Here is a 16292-nt window from a genome sequence, read left to right on the forward strand (position 1 = left end):
TTTCCGCCCCTCCTACTATTTTTGATGTAACCTCTTTTCTATGATGAACTGTGGAGAGTGTGTTCTGCCTGTCTTTGGTTTGTTTTCTGTGTTGGTGGCACTACTCCAGCTGTAACTAAGTGTGTTCATGGAACCAGGTGACCTACGGATCCTCCTACTCTGCCATCTCCCCAGGCTCCCTCTCTATATTCCATGTTTTCCTTCTTTATACGTAGGTTGCAAATAAAAAATAGAACTCATTTTCTTTTAAATTAGAGAAGGCAGTATTTTAGGCTACACAAAAGAGTAACTAGAGACAAAATGCTTTATTCTATTTTGAAGTAATTTTTGAGATTTTCTAAGTATAAGGAAAATAACAGTATAAATGAATTGTAATGAAGGGTGACAAGAATCAAAATTCATCAACTTGGAGGGGAAAAAAGTGTGCTTCAGAATCTGTGTCTTCTGACAAATCTGTATAGAACAGATTTTCCATCTAAATGTTAAATCAGGGTTTCCAATTAATTCTTTTGAAAACTTTGAAAGAAACATTGATTCTCAGGGTTCAGGGAAATGGTACTGATTATTTAGAAGACCTCTCATTTAAGGTTTTTACATCTTCTTTAAAACCCGTGTCAAGTGGTCTGATAATTCTAATCAGTGGAAACATCTATTACCCTCTCAACTTCTGCACACTTGTCCTGTTCTCCTTGCTGGGTCAAAGGGCTTGCTGACAAGTACTCTGATGGTCAACCTGCCTAGAAACTTTCCCAAAAGAGTAAATTGAATAAATTGTAAATGTTTTTCAGAAACACGCTCCATTTTAGTGATCACTATTTCCTCCTCTAGCTTTTACTAGTATGTTTGACATTTTATAAAATGTTTTGTTCTTGATTTTCTTAAATAGGATGCCATTTTTGTGAGCTTGGGGAACATAAGACTTTAAGTCCCTGTATCTTCATAATATTGTAGTTAGGATTAAGTCAGTTAGGGCCTGGCATGGAATAACGTCTCAGTTCTGTCAAAGGTAATTTTTAAAATAACATAATTAGGTGTTTCATACAGATAGAAAATGAGTATGTTTATATGATTAAGAAGGAAATTAATATGACGTGACAAATTGTTCAAAAGAGAATCCAGAAAACCACCCATATAAGCAGGATGTAATGCCGAAATAAATTACATGTAGGTATAAAACTGGCTTATTATAACTTGAGGAGGGATATCCCAAAAAACATTCCTTTACATGGCTGCGGAATGGAATTATTTGCATTGCTATGAGTTATCTATAATTTGTAGAGTTTAAAATTGCTCAAAACAAGGAAAGGATTTAGGCCAAGGATAACCCAGGTGGGGATCAAGCAGTGGAGTGTACTTAGTCATGGAGCACTGTCTCCAGATACGGTCCATTTCAGAGTCATTTGTAAAATAACTTTACCTTGTGTTATTTTTTTCCTTATTCTTGTATTTCCTGTTGTTCTTCACAAGTCCTCAAAGATCATGAGTAGAGTTCAGTAATCTCATTATTAAGATGGTTGATGTATGGAAAAATAGTTTATGAGCGTCATCTGTAGACCAGTGTTTGATTTTATAATAATATCTGGTTCTACATATATTCTCAATGTTTGCAATGTAATGTCCACACAGTCTTGAATTTGTTTCATGTAAATTCAGTAATTCTATTCACGCATTATTCTCATTCATTCATTATCCCAGTAAGTATTTATTGAGTGCATGCTACGAGCTTGAAGTGTCAGAAATGCAGCACTTCTAATCTTACAAGGGAATTATTTTCAAGTAATAATTCTACAGAGAAAAATAAAAGAGAGAAGAGAGAGAAAAGGCCAGAGGAAGGTTAACTGACAATATGGTAGCCAGGTTATGCCGCACTGAAGAAGTGGAAGCCGCATAAAGTTTGAAAGAGAGGAGGAGGAATCTTTTGCATACCTGGAGGCAGAGGTCCCTGAAGAGGGGAATCTCCCCTGAGGAGAAGTCTACCAGGTGGGATTGAAAATGTCAGAGGCTAGAGGCAGGGGAGGGAGGAGAACTGAGGAGAGAGCACTAAGGTGAGGTCAAGAGCACAAAGGGCTGGAGCATGTCAGCATTGGGAGTCCTGAGAAGGGCTTTGGTTTTGCTCCATTCGAAGAGGCCGAGGGTGGCGTGATTTGGGTATTCAGAAGGGTGGTTCTGACTGCTGCTTTGTGCATCGCCTGTGGAGGGTGGATGGCAGACGCTGGGAGAGCAGGTCAGGAGGCAGGCATTTACCTTGTGTGGGCAGCAGAGGAAGTGGTGAGGAGGTGGCTCCCAAATGCACTGTATTTGAGACAGCAAGGCATCATCAGAGGTGACTGGAAGAATTCCACACAAGCATGTGGGGGTTTGGTTCTAGGTAAAACCTGCTTCCCTGTCTCCATCTGAATTTGCTCTCTCAATGCAGTGAGTTCCACAGTGTTTAGCTCCAGCTCATACTCCTAATCTAATAATAGAGTAGGATCCTGAGACCAGTTTGCTTTCTCTCTTATACTCCTATCTTTCAGCCCCAAGCAAAGCATTTACACTCCTGTTTAATCCCATTGACAGATTCCTCCCAGAACTTTGGCTCATCCTCATGCCCAACCCATTCAGGAGCTTTGGCTCTCCTCGTTTTTTTCCACCTGTGGGGAGGCTATTGTGCAGGTCTCTGCCCTTCTTCTATATAAGCCTCTGGGTAAGCATGGCCTGTCCTACCTTCCTACTTGGGTCCCTGTAGTCTGAGCTCATCCAAAGAGTTCCAAAGGCCCCACCAATCTACATAAACTGTTCTTTTCCTTCCCTGTAAGAACAGTTATGCTTTCACTATTAGAATGTCCCTTAAAGAGCCTGGTACTGTCACTGAGGTTTCTTCTTTCTCAGAGTCTGCTGCTGAGAGATTCCTTGCTGTCTTGTCAGACCCATTGAGATTGACTCCGTGAGGACTCTGGGTGCTCCCCTGATTGTTGGCAGCATTTCCTTCCGATCAGCCAGTATGCTGGAAAATCCCTCACACTGTTCTAATTTATAATCAACCCAATTGATAACTTAATTACCCTTTGGGCTACATTTAATTCAATAATTACTGATTATCCATTATGTGAAAAACACAGGACATGCTGAGGTGATTAAGCCATAGCAGGAGGCACTGAGTGGGACTCATCTTAAGCAGTGTTCTCTCAGGTACGCTAAGCACTATTGTTATAAACACACAAGAAGACACAGAGGAAAAACCATGCATTCAGCTTGAGAAGGGTATGGACTATTTTGTTGTTTTTATAAATTACAACTTGAAAAGTCATTTGTGGCCACAGGAATGAACAGATGAAGTGGGACTTAGCTGGGGGGAAGGAGTGTGTAATTCATTCATCTAAGAAGAAATAGAATGGTACCTATTAAGAGGATATAAGTCTTTCAGTATACCAAGGGCTTACAGCAGAAAGTTTGAAATTTTGTGCTTGGTCTCACCAAGATAAGTCTTGCCTGCTACGCTAAACATGTTATATGTTCTCTTTCTCTTCCATGTTTTTAAATGTTTTTTTCCCCCCTAACTTGGTAATTCCTTTAAAAAGGACTATAGCACAATGAGTAACAAATGAGATACTTTCTCAGGTTCTCTTCCTGATAGCTGGTGGGTTCCAAAGAAAAGTCAGCTAGCTCTCCCTTTCTTTCCCTGGGGCACACCTTGAGGCACCTCCACTCCTTTACTGAACTTAGCCTGGCAGGTACCCCTGTTCTACAAAAGGTAGTACAGGGGCGCCTGGGTGGCTCAGTTGCTAAAGCATCCAACTCTTGACTTTGGCTCAGGTCATGATCTCAGGGTTGTGGGATGGAGCCCCACATCAGGCTTCCTACTCAGCAAAGAGTCTGCTTGAGATTCTCTCTCTCCCTCTCCCTTTGTCCTTCCCCCTGCTCATGTGCGGTTTCTCTCTCAAATAAATAAATAAATCTCTTAAAAAAAAAAAAACAGTACAGAAGATAAAGAGTGGTAGGCTTTTTAAGCAGAAGAGTTACATTTGAATATTTGCATCTTATTGGTTCCTCAGGAGAGAAGTGTAGACAATCGAATTCAGAAGCTAGGAAGAGAAGCAAAGGGATGAGGCAGGGCTACTGCAGTCAGGAAGCCACGGAGAGGTGGAATTGTCATTACAGAAATCTAAAGTTTAAGACTTCACAATCAAGCCTTGCTAAATCATAATACTAATTTGTTAGTTCAGGATCAGACTCCCTACTCTACTGACTATAAAACCAGTGCTCAATCGACTACATGCTTCTGCTTTTCAGGGCTACTTTTCCTTGGTTTCTCCATTCCCCCCCCACCCCCAGTTCTTTCCCAAAGCATTAAACAAAACTTAACATAAAAAAGAAATTTCCAAAAAGATAGAAAATGTTTTCTAAGGTATATGTTTTTATTATTTTTATCACAGGGCTTGAGATTTATGAAATGCTAGTTTCCCAGACCTACCATGTGTTGCTTTGAATTGGTTTGGTTAATATGGACAGAAAAAAAAAAAAATGGTCATATTTACCAGGATGTTGAAGGAGAAAAAGAGAGATTAAGATTTTTTTTTCCCCCCCTAAAATTACAGTTTCTCAGCAGGTTTGATAAGCTCGGTAGAGAAAGAAGTTGTCTGCTCTTAAATCAGAATCTCTGTCCCCGTTGGTTAATCCCACTGGGTGATTTACATGCACACAAACAGCTCCAACTGATTAACAGTTTAGAAGCATGACCACTAGGAATTCTATGGGAAAAATGAGGAAAGGGATGAGCACAGAATGAGGACATCTGAACCGATCCAGGTGCAAAAACTACACATTCAGTAACGGGTCAATTAAATAATCTGTACAGTGACTCCTTATTTCCTTGCCATGAATTGGTTTAATTGAATATGAATTGAAGTAGATTATTAGCTGGAACTCATCCCCAGGAGCTTTGTGCAGACATGAGGAAATTGTTAAGGACTTTCAACATTGTTTACAGAGTGACTTGTTAATTTTTTTTTCTTTACTCTAAAGAATCTGGGGCAAGAATAAGTAGAAATGTGAAAAGAAATCAAAGCTAATCACTTTTCTTTTTGTTTTTCTGCCAAGAGACAGACTTTTTGTTGCCTTTCCGAGGCCAGTCGAGGGATGTTTAGAAAGCGCTCCCAGCTGAATGTTTCCTAACAGCTGAGGGAATGAGGAGATTTGCACATGAAATTCTAGCTTCAGTGTTGTAAAAACACATTGTAAAATTTCATTATAATTTAAAAAATAACCATGGAAGATCTCATTGCTGGAGTCATCTTGAAATAGTATCAAGTAGTATCTCTACTCTTCAAACTGTGTTCTTTGGATTTAAAGTTTCAGTGGCTAGTTGTTTTCCTACATATTTATTTAGATTTCCTTCAATTGAGGGTCTTTTCATTACTATAATTTAACATATGTTAGTTTAACCCATAATTTAAAATACGGTGTTAAATATGGTATAACCTTTGGGATATATTTATTTGTTATACTCTATATAAACATTATAAATGTGTCGAATGCATATCAAAGCATCACATTGGAAAGGCAATTTGTAATACCAATGTAGTAGAAAGTACTATTCAATCATTCATATTTAAAAATTAATACTTATTATCAGACAAAGGATCTTTAATGTTCGGTATGTTTCTTTGCCAGTTTCTTTCCCCTCTTATATGCACTGGTAAAGATACTATGCCTAACATTTTATTTTTATTTTTATTTTTTTAAAGATTTTATTTATTTGACAGAGAGAGAGAGCGAGAGCAGGAACACAAGCAGGGGTAGTGGGAGAGGGAGAAGCAGGCTTCCTGCCAAGCAGGGAGCCCAATGTGGGGCTCCATCCCAGGACGCTGGGATCATGACATGAGCCGAAGGCAGACGCTTAATGACTGAGCCACCCAGGTGCCCCTACGCCTAACATTTTAGTGATACATATTTACATTACACTACTAACAGCACAAGACACAGCTTCCTTGAATGATAGATGAAAACTGCATATCTACCAAAATGAAATCAATTGTTCGATATTCCTTTAAAGAGAAAGAATATTGAAATTTGGGAATAAAGTTTCAGCTTCTTTTCAGTTTTGTGAATGTTTCTGTCTCACACATTTTAATAAAACTAAATATTAATAAAACAACAAATAATTATGTGGTAATAGGCTATTCATTTTATCCTAATGTTTAGGTTTATATGATAATCTAGGAATATTCATACTATTCATAATATGAATATTTCCAGAAATGTGGTTTCTTGAGTTCCTATTGGAAAAGTTGACAAAAAAAAAAAAAATAAGTTTGCATGATTTCTCTCATTTGTTTTATGTGATCCAGTCTGGTGTCAAAGCAATAATTGTATCAGACAAAGTTAAATGGGCAAAGAAGACTTCATTCAAGACTATTGCAAAAGGGAGAGAGCTTGAGCTCCCCTCTGCTGAAAGAAAGGGCAGCTGGGTGTTAAGCCCTGGGGAAGGCAGGAAAAGTATTAGAGGGTGCCAGGGAGGAGGTGGGTCAGTGGGAGTGTCCAGCACAAGGCATCCTTCCTGTGTTTGCCCAGCCTTGCCCTGTGATGAGGCCCTCTGTGCAGGCTAGTTGGTGCCCATGGAAATGAGGATCTTGCTTTCCTACCTTGGCCCTATCTTTCTTGATGATTGCATTTCAAAGGAATGGCTCCCAAGTTCTTGAGAAAGACATTCCTTCCTAAACTGAAAAACTGAGAAGAGACCTTTAAAATGATTTCCATGTCAAAGGGGTAGAAAAAGAATTTACAATTGCAAATCTCCTCTGATAAATGCTCTGACAAGAGGGAGGTGAGGGCCTCCAGTCAGGAAGGAGCCTGTCTAAAGCTGAGGGGACCCTGCAGACTGGCTTTGCCACTGACATAAACACAATTATACTTTTTTCAGGTAGATAGGTCATATAGGTGGTGTATACTGAAGTACTTAAAATTATTTTTGTTCACAATCAGATCTTTGCATTTTACATAAACACTGCAGACCAATTCATATGATCACATAACATTCACACTTCTATGGTACTTTTACGTTTTCTTTTTAAATATTTCAGTATAGAAAGTAAAATAGGTCCATTTTAGAATTTTCAGAATTTTTTGTTTAATGATTGTGAATGAATAGGTTCTCCCCCCAAAATCTTTTTTTTAATTATAATTATTATTTTTTAAAAATTCTGAACATGTTCAAAGTTATAGACAGGGAAAAGAATAGTACAATGAGCACCCACATACTCTTTGGACTCATCAACAAGCATCATTTACATAGTAAAAAATTCAGCTATGTTCAATAGCTCTGTAACATTAACAGTTTGGTGTACTTCTTTTCATTTTTTTTAAGCATACCATAACTTTCTTTACTGGTAATCATAGTGCACACTCTAATACAATTTACTCTTTCCATATATAAATATTATATGAATATTATTATAAATGTCATTACATATTCCTGTCATTTAATTTTTCTATAATAAGTCATTGAATGTTCCATATTCTACTTGTGTTGGTCATTGATCTACATTGATTTTTTTTTTAGAGTGAGAGAGAGCATGAGTGGGGGAGGAGGGGGAGAGGGAGAGAGAGAGAGAAGCAGGCTCCATGCCCAGTGCAAAGCCCAACTCAAGGCTTGATGTTAAGACCCTGAGATCATGACCTGAGCCAAAGTCAAGAGTTGGATGCTTTACCAACTGAGCCACCCAGGCGCCCCTGTACTACCTTTTGTAGAACAGGGGTACCTGCCAGGCTAAGTTCAGTAAAGAAGGAGGGGAGGTGCCTCAAGGTGTGCCCTGGGGAAAGAAAGGGAGAGCTAGCTGACTTCGCTTTGGAACCACCAGCTATCTGGAAGAGAACCTGAGAAAGTATCTCATTTGTTATTCATTGTGTTATAGTCCTTTTTAAAGGAGGGGAAGGAGGGAAGGAAGGAAGGGAGGGAGGGGAAGGAGGAGAAGGAGGGAAAGGAGGGAAAGGAAGGGGAGGGAGGGAGGGAGGAAGGAAGGAAGGAAGGAAGGAAAGGAAAGGGAAGGAAAAGAAAGGAAAGGAAAGGAAGGAGGGAGAGAAAGAAAAGAAAGAAAGAAAGGCTCTATTGTGATGTCCTGACACTGACAACAGGCATGTCTGGTTTGATGCTATTTGGGCTGATCTCCAGTAGAGGTATATGCTAGGTCTTTGGGAAACTGCCGATGTCCTTACTTTGTTCTTGGTCAAAGTTTCCACGGATGGACTGATTTGTGATTGAGTCTTTCAGAAGTGTGAGAGGTTACATACAACTGTTAATGGCTAAGCAACCTATCTTGGTTCTTGTTCATTGTGCTAACCCAGCTAAAGACTCCATCAGGCTGCTGGAATTGAGCCATCCAAACCGGAGCTGCTTCTTTGTGGTCCCTGTTCCTGTGATGCAGGATTCAGTTGTCTCCCATGTGCTTCCACTGCACAATGTGGGAACTTCTGCATCTCCTCTATGCTGTATGTGGACAGTAGGGAACCAAAAGTCACTGGCTCACACCCTCTCAGTGCCTAAACACCACAATATGACTTCTGTCCTGCTCTTGCCAACCCATGTTGGTGTGGATCATGGTACAGTTAAGGTAACTAATTAACCCTCCATATTAGAACAGCTCTGAGAGTGGAAGGGGCTGTGAATTGGACTTATGAGATAGTTTCCTTCCTTAATGCCAAAAGGGAATCACAGCTCTCTACTTGATTTACCTGAGGCACTTCTATTGTCTGGCCCCTGCCCTCCCCTCCTTCAGGCAATGGATGCCAATGATCAAATGGGTGTGCATACAAAAACAATGAAAAACATAGAGACTGACCTGATACCAGTACTGGCTATATTGTATCCATATAGAGTCAATATATATAATTACATATACTGATATAGTCAGCACGGGAAGCTCTACAGTTGAGGACATGTTAAGGAAGAGGAGATGATATCTGAATGGGATCTTGGGAGTCTTTTAAGGGCAGTAGGGAGGAAAGAGAACTCCAGGTAGAGGGTGAATCTCATCCATCTGAAGATTCTGAGTTCTTCTTCATTCTTCCTTTGGAAAACCAAGAAACATTTTCAGTCTTCTGGCGACTCTTCTTTATTCATTCTCAAACTGAATTAATGCAGATGTTTTCCATTCCATTTTATTTCATTTTCAAATTTAATTAACGTAGATATCTTTCAATATAAGTAATGTGGAAGTGGAAATTACAGTCAATTTGAATTTCAATATCCTCTATTATACTCTGTTCCCCAGTCCTGAGCTGTATTTCCTTTAATAATAGCTACTGAAATATAATTCACACCATAAAATCCACCTATTTAAAGTGTACAATTCAGTGGTTTTTAATATAGTCCCAGAGTCATGCAACCATCGCCAGAATCAGTTTTTACAACACTTTCATCAAGCCACAAAGAAGCCTTGGACCCATTTTATATCACTCTCCATGTTCCCTCAATCCCAATGACCTCTTTCTGCCACGATGGATCTGCCTCTTCTGGACATTTCATATAAGTGCAGTCACACAAAAGGTGGTCTTTTTGAATAGCTTCTTTTATTAGATATTGTTTTCAAGGTTCATTCATGTTACAGAATGAATCAGTAGTTTATTTCTTTGTATTTCTGAATACTGTTCAAATTTATGGACATATACCATATTTACTCATCTGTTGATGGACATTTGGGTTCTTGTCACTCTTTGCAATTATGAATAATGGTATAAATGTGTACAAGTTCTTTTGTTGACATGTTTTTATTTTTGAGTATATAACTAGGAATGGATTTGCTGGATAATATGGCCATGTTTTCAGGAGCTTCCAGAGTGTTTTCCAAAAATGGTTATATCATTTTACATTTCTACTAGCTGTATATGAGTGTTCAAATTTCTCTGCATTTTCACCAATACTTCTTATTTAGGATGCTTTTGAATATAGTTATTCTAGTGGATTTGAACTGATATAATTGTGGACTTTCATTTGCATTTCCTTGGTAGTTAATAATGTTGAGCATCTTTTCATGTGCTTCATGGCCAGATGTATATCTTCTTTGGAGCAATGTCTATTTAGACTTTTGGCCCAATTTTTAATTGAGTAATTTGCCTTTTTATCATTAAGTTGTGAGAGATCTTTATATATTGTAGCTAGAAGTCTCTTATCATATCAAATCGTTGCAAAAATATTCCACAATTTTATGAGTTGTCATTTCACTTTTTTGATGATGTTCTTGGAAACACAAAGTATTTAATTTTGATGAGGTCCAATTTTTTTTCTTTGTTGACTAGGCTTTTTATGTCATATCTATGAAGACTTGCCTTAATCCTAGGTCATAAGAATTTACTCCTATATTTTTCTGAAGGAGGTGTATAGATTTATTTTTTATACTTAGACCTATGATTCATTATAAATTGATTTTTGTGTGATGTGTGGAAGGGGTCCACCTCATTCTTTTCATGGTGGATACCCAGTGGTCTAAGCACCATATTTTGAAAAGCCCATTCATTTTCGACTGCATTGTTTTGGCACTCTTGTCAAAAATCAATGGACTATAATGTGAACTTTATTTCTGGGCTCTGAATTCTATCTATTTATCAACATGTCAATTTTTATGCTCATATGACATAATCATGATTACCATAGCTTTGTAGAAAGTATTGGAGTAGGAGGTGTGAGTCCCTCCTTTTTTTTTTTTTTTCCTTGTTTTTCAAGATGGTTTTGGTTATTCTAGACTCTTTGAATATCCATAAGAATTTTAGGATCATCTTATCAGTTTCTGTGAATCAGCAAGATTTTCCAGATTAAATGTTTCTTCTTTTGATTTAGGTTTCAAGGACAATTTCCAGAGACTTTATTTATTTTTCTGATACTTCTCACCAGTTGTTGTTTTTCTTTTTTTGTTAAGGTTTTATTTATTTATTTGACAGAGAAAGACACAGTGAGAGAGGGAACACAAGCAGGGGGAGTGGGAGAGGGAGAAACAGGCTTCCCGCAGAGCAGGGAGCTCGATGCGTGACTCTATCCCAGGACCCTGTGATCATGACCTGAGTGGAAGGCAGACGCTTAAAGACTGAGCCACCCAGGCACCCAAATTATTGCTGTTTTTCTATGGAGCTCATATTCTATACTCCTGCTGCCACTATTCTGGACGTAGATCTCTGGATTCAATGTTAAAGTTGTTAAAATAAATTAAATATCCTCAACCATTGCATCTTCAAATACCTAGAGTATCTTTTTATACACAGCAGAGGAGAGCGTTATTTCCATGCATAAAGAAATCAAATTAATTATTTTGTTGCATTTGTTTCTCATTTCAGACAAGGAGATATGAGAATACAAAGCATGTGTTCCTTGATTTTGTTGTGGTGGGGGGGTGGTATTTTTTTCTTTTCTTTTCTTTCTTTCTTTCTTTTTTTTTTTTTTTCCTGTAATCTATTGCCCAAATTATCTTGTAAAAAATAAAAGTAACTCTTCACACTAGGAAAAGTATATGTATGTACATTATGTAATATTTTCATCATGTAGTTCTAATTACATGCAGGTTTAGCAACAGCAAGCAAGCTGGACTCTCACATTGTTTTTATAGACCACTGGATAATAATCATTACCCAGGAATTCCTATAAATTTCTAATAACTATTCATAACTCTCTAAATTAATTTCATTATTATGTTTGCTGATATAACACTCAGCTAACTCTCCCCTTATATGTAAAAGAAAAAAAAAGAAAGGAATTCCTCACTGGGTCTCATTTTTATCTTACCCTTCAACCATTTATCTACATCACAGATTTATTGTTTTAGCTGCCAGATTCCTTTCTAATGTTAGCTATATCAGTTTTAATATCTACCATATCAGTCAAAGTCCACTCAAGAGGCAGAAATCACAGAATAATTTGAAAAGAGAAAGTTTGATATACAATCCTCTTCAGTATATGAGGAATTAGGAAAATAGGGCACTGTGTACTCATGGGTAAAAGAATACAGGAACCGCGGAGGTAGGGAGAAGTTACTGCCTCTTGGGCTGAGTCACACGCACCCAAAGAAGAAACAAATGGTGGGATGGGGTGAGGCTCTGCTCCCAGAATGAGATCTATCTATACGCTGCAGCCATGGTTCATGGGAATATGGGCGAGTCCACGGTGATGCTGTGTTGTGCTGAAATTGGGAGGCACTATGCCTTGCTGGCCACAAAGCTGTCTGAGAGGACGTAAAGTCTGTTCATGGGGAGATGGCAAGCTTTGGAGAAGCTGCCGGTGGAGAGGCAACAGGTGCTGCTTGCTGCTGCAAGGTCTCCTGTATGCAGAGACAAAGAGAAGGGAAGCTCCTTCCTCCTCCAGGATCCTTCCAGTACCTTCTCTGACAAAGCTTAACATCACCCACTCGGGCAAAGAGAAATATTTACCATGTTCAGTGCCATTATCACAGAGCAGGGGATGTCAAGTGGACCTGAAACAAAGAGGCAATAAATTAATTGACACATCTAGTGCATAAGTCACATTTTCTTCACTGTGTGGGCTATTCTAGCTATTATTTTCTTTATACTTACTCTGTTCAAATAGATAAGAATTTTTTTTTAAGATTTTATTTATTTATTTGAGAGAGAGAGAATGAGAGACAGAGAGCACGAGAGGGAAGAGGGCAGAGGGAGAAGCAGACCCCCTGCTGAGCAGGGAGCCTGATGTGGGACTTGATCCCGGGACTCCAGGACCATGACCCGAGCCGAAGGCAGTCGCTTAACCAACTGAGCCACCCAGGCGCCCATCAAATAGATAAGAATTTTAGATGCATTACGTAGTTTTCCTTCCTGGCTTCCAGATTTCTTCCTTGATGCTTCTCTGGGTGGACTGAAACATCTCAATCATTTGTTAGTTGTCAAGAGGCCCCATTCACTAATATTCCCTCCCCAAACCTGTTTCTCAACTCCAAAGCTCCCCCCAAATACTGAGGTATCCTGAGTTAGACCCAGTTCAAAGGAGATGTGGAAGTAAGATGAGCAAATAGTTAAAACCACTTGGTTGAGAATGAGAAATACAGATTCCAAACTTCCTCCACATCTCCTCAGATAGCACATTTTAAACCTTGGACTGTGAAAGACAGACCACCGAACTAAAAGGTGTGGGGTCACTTTGTCACAGTCACGACTAAAAATGGTGGCCATCATTTTCATTTTGTTCTGTGTTAGATACATCTGGAACGGGGTCATTCTCCCACAAGCCCTGAGAATCAAGAATTATCACATTAATTTTTACAGAGCTCATAAAAATCTTTGGAAAATGAGAGCAATTGCCCTGCTCGGGATAAACAGTTAGGGGGTGGAGTGGAAACTGGCTTCATATCCAGGTCTGTCTTTAGGTGGATGTTCATGCCCATGGCCACCCTTAGTCCGAATTTATTCACCCAGTGAACACTGGGATAGCTGTCACAGTTACTAAGGTATTAAATTTCTTTTGCAGCAGATAGTAAACAGCCCCTGCCTGAAGCACCGTGATTAGCTCTGCTTCCTAACCTGGTCAGTCCAGTCTCCTCCCCAGATCTAGCCGGGGTTTGAGTAAGGGCTGGCCAGCAGGGGGCTCCAGATCCTTCCCACCCTCCCCCCAGGGCCACCGCCATCGGATTGCGATTTGGTTTCATGATCCTTCTGTCTTACTGACTTTTAAACAAGTTAAATATCTCCTCAGCTCTCAGTATAGTATGTGTATAAGAAGATAGCTCTACGTTTATTTCTATCCAAAGTGATCTAGCTACTAAACCCCCCTGTGTTGCATTTATGAAGAACCCAAGTGCCCATTAAGTGTTACCAGTTATTAGTAGTAGTATTACTATTATTTGCAATCAAAGAGAAAAAAAAGGATTTTACAGTGAGTCAGTATTTTATCCTTGGTCCTTATCTCTTTGTTTAGGATGAAGAATTTTAACCCACGTATTCCAACTCCATGATTAATATATTTTTCTTGATATTATCATAGTCTTTATCACATATAGGCCTTCACTTTTAGTTCCCAAATAACATCTTCCCTGGTGCATACTGACTTCGCATTGTAAAGCGGATTTTCTGAATGAATTTCTCCAAGCTTTAGAAACATTTATTCATAAAGTGCAGATGATGCACTTTTCAAAGGACAGGTGCCCTGCTCTGCTGGTTTTCAGCACTTGGCATAACGGCCTTCCGATAAGGGTGCAATTAATACTTTGAAAGTTTGTTTTAGCCAAAAGCAGTATTGTGGAAGCTAATGAGGAGGATGCATTGTATTAAGGGTAAGAGATAAGCAATTTATTGTTTGTCTTCTAATACCTGACACCAATTGCATGTTGATGGTTTTCCTCCTCAAAGAGAAAATAAGATAATTTACAGATGATCACAGTTCCATCTGTCACTTACTTGGCCAACAGTTTAGTCTGATGAGCCGGAGGTAATAATCTATAAAATGAGTCACACTTTGTGTTGCCAGTTCCGCTGTAGAGACAAATGGAGATTAGCTGCCTCTTTTCTTAGGCGTGCTCTAAAGTGAGGGGGCTCCGTACCCTGTGTTGTTTCTGTTCTGTGCCCCCCACCATCTACCTGAAAGTTAGCCATAAAATCTATTCAGAGTTGATGACCAGAATTTCTCAGCTTCTGAGATTCTCATTTTACTTTCCTTTCAAATGAATTCGGGACCCTCTTTGTTGCTAATTAATGTAAAAACCTACTGTGGAGTTGTCCTGTTCCTAATTTTCCTTCTGGAAAAACAGCTGGAGAATATTTTAGAAGAGTCTTCTGAAATATCTCAGCACAGAATAAAGGTCATTGGTTGTCATGTTTATTGTATCTCCGATTCCAAAATACCATCTTCCTTCTTGCTAGCGTTCGAGACCTCTTTGATGTCAGTTACCTTTTGCTTGGTGTCAGGCCCTGAGAAGATATTATTTTTTCTTTTTTTTTAAAGATTTTATTTATTTATTTGACAGAGACACAGAGAGGGAACACAAGCAGGGACAGAGGGAGAGGGAGAAGCAGGCCCCCCGCTGAGCAGGGAGCCCAATGTGGGGCTCGATCCCAGGACCCTGGGATCATGACCTGAGCCGAAGGCAGACGCTTAACGACTGAGCCACCCAGGAGCCCCCTGAGAAGACATTCTTATGGGGCCTTGAACCGCCTATCCTAAGTGTGGCTGGTGCTGGCTCTGGGGCAGGACAGTGGCTCTGCCCGGGGAGGGTGGCGGAGCCATGTTGGGCAGGGGATCCCTTTTAAAACTGTCTTTTGGGGGCACCTGGGTGGCTCAGTCATTATGCGTCTGCCTTCAGCTCAGGTCGTGATCCCAGGGTCCTGGGATCGAGCCCCGCATTGGGCTCCCTGCTCGGTGGGAAGCCTGCTTCTCCCTCTCCCACTCCCCCTGCTTGTGTTCCCTCTTTCACTGTGTCTCTCGCTGTCAAATAAATAAAATCTTTAAAAAAACAAAAAACAAAACAAAACTGTCTTTCCAGGTCTACGTGGAAATGAAGTTTACATGCTCTGTAAATCCAGGGAGATATAGGTTAGCACAAGTTACATTTCTCTAGTCTTATCAGCACGAGTCCATTTACATTCAGTTTCTTGAAGAATAAAGTATCAAAAAAGTTTTCTATTTCTCCAGTGATTGAATCTTGACTTCTTAATTGTGGCTTAAGTGAAATTAGAATGGCCATATACTTCATTTTTTTCCTCTGAAAAAGTGTATTCTTTTTTTTTTTTTTAAGATTTATTTATTTATTTTAAGGAGAGTGAGTGCATCGTCTCTCATGGTTCGTCTACCCCTCCAATTTCCCCTGCTTCATTCTTGAGGGAGAGAATCTTAAGCAGACTCCCTGCTGAGCACAGAGTCCAGTTTGGGGCTTAATCCCAGGACCCATGAGAACATGACCTGAGCTGAAACCAAGAGTCTGATGCTTAACCGACTGAGCCACCCAGGAGCCCCTGAAAAAGTGTATTCTTAAACACTTACCACATGTTTGAGGTAGAATAGATGCTAAGTAGGAAAAATGGCAAGATGGTCGCATCTGGGAGACGCTGTGCAGGCTGCTGGCTCAGCCCCTTCCCCAGCCTGGCCCTACCATGTCCCCCTCCCCCCAACCAGCTCCAGTCCTAGCCACAGTGTGTATGTTCTGGGCCATGGTGCTCGGCATTGGACACCAGACACAGATGGCACATTGTCCCTGGCTCCAAGGGACTTCCATTCTCCTAGGGGAGTGAGGGAGCTGAGCCACCATACATCCTGGGGCGACTGGGCCTGGGCCACATATTCACAGAGGGTTCCCCAGAGGTCATATCCGAGCTAGATTTTGAAAACCAAG

This window comes from Mirounga leonina, unplaced genomic scaffold (genome assembly GCF_011800145.1).
Source record: "Mirounga leonina isolate KUSES-001 unplaced genomic scaffold, KU_Mleo_1.0 Mir_128, whole genome shotgun sequence".
Taxonomy (NCBI): Eukaryota; Metazoa; Chordata; class Mammalia; order Carnivora; family Phocidae; genus Mirounga; species Mirounga leonina.